The sequence below is a fragment of the Microtus ochrogaster genome, chromosome 19 (genome assembly GCF_000317375.1).
Source record: "Microtus ochrogaster isolate Prairie Vole_2 chromosome 19, MicOch1.0, whole genome shotgun sequence".
In the NCBI taxonomy this organism is placed as follows: Eukaryota; Metazoa; Chordata; class Mammalia; order Rodentia; family Cricetidae; genus Microtus; species Microtus ochrogaster.
Window position 1 is genome coordinate 274,415 of NC_022021.1, and position 1,388 is coordinate 275,802.

Here is a 1,388-nt window from a genome sequence, read left to right on the forward strand (position 1 = left end):
TCTTGTAGACCAGGCTGGTCTCGAACTCACAGAGATCCGCCTGCCTCTGCCTCCCGAGTGCTGGGATTAAAGGCGTGCACCACCACCGCCCGGCGCCATATTTTCCTCTACTCACTAGCTCTTGTTTCTTTTTATTGCCAAGTAAGACTTGGTTGTATCAATATACCACATTTTTTTTATTATCTGTTGGTGAGCATGTGGGATGTGTGTGCCTGTTCTCTGTAATGGATAATGCCGTTAAAAACACTCAGGTGCTCATGTGTTTGTACTTCTCTTGGGTTTATACTTAACAAAGTAGAATTTCTGGGCCATGCGTTAATTCTATTTTGAGCTTCTTCTCCCTCTTGTGCTAGGGGTTAAATTTAGACTTTATACATACTAAGCATTCACTCTCTCACTGATCTATAAATACCCCGGCCTATGTGTTTAATCTTTGGTGTAACTATTAAGTTGTTTTTAAGAAGATATCAATTATTTACTGCGATTTTATATTTTGTTGCAGTTAAATTAATAAAAAAGGTAGTTGTGTCATTTTATATTTTTAACGTGCTCTCTATGAGAGTTTTTGTCTGTCTCTGTCCCTCTCTCTGTCTGTCTCTGTCCGTCTGTCTGTCTCTCTCACACACACACAAATGAGAAGGTTTTGCTATGCATTCCCAAGCTGTCCGGGAACTCACTGTGTAGCTTAGGCTGGCTTTGAACATGGAATCCTCCTTTCTCACTCTTCCAACTGCACCAAATTTTATTTTCTGTCTCCTTCCAGTTCTTAGTGGTGCTTTAGGTTGAACTCAGGGACTCACACGTGGTAAACAAACATTAAAGGTCCTTTACATGCATAGCTCTCCCAGGCATTATTATTTATATTTTATATTATAACTACCTTGATGTGAAGCAGAATTTTATTGTGCATTTAGCTAATGATACATATCTTTTAAAAATTATTTTAAATTTTATCTATTGTGTTTGTATGTGTGGGCATGTATGCCACTCTATACCTGTGGAGAACAGAGGTTAGGTTTCGGTTTTCTCCTTGTGCCATGGATTTCAAGGATTGGAATCAGGTCATCAGGCTTCTACACCAACTGCTTCCTTTATTTTTTGTCTGTATGTATATTTATGCCTCACATATGTGCCTCGTTCTTGAAGCCAGAAGGGTATGTCAGATCCCTAGGAACTGGACTAACAAATGGTTTTGAGCTGCTGTGTGGAAGCTGGTAGTCAAACTTGGATCTTCTGCAAAAGCAAAAGTATTTTTAACTATTCAGCCATCTCTTGAGCTCCCTCATTTAAAGCGCACACCTTTAATCCCAGCACTCGGGAGGCAGAGGCAGGCAGATCTCTGTGAGTTCGAGACCAGCCTGGTCTACAGAGCTAGTTCCAGGACAGGC

At 40.6% G+C, this 1,388-nt stretch overlaps 1 protein-coding gene across 5 annotated transcripts in view; it reads left to right on the forward strand.

The window, feature by feature from the left end:
* Positions 1 to 1,388, forward strand: part of Bdp1 (B double prime 1, subunit of RNA polymerase III transcription initiation factor IIIB) — a 92,682-nt gene that overhangs the window by 64,268 nt on the left and 27,026 nt on the right. The gene's annotated exons all lie outside the window — the stretch shown is intronic.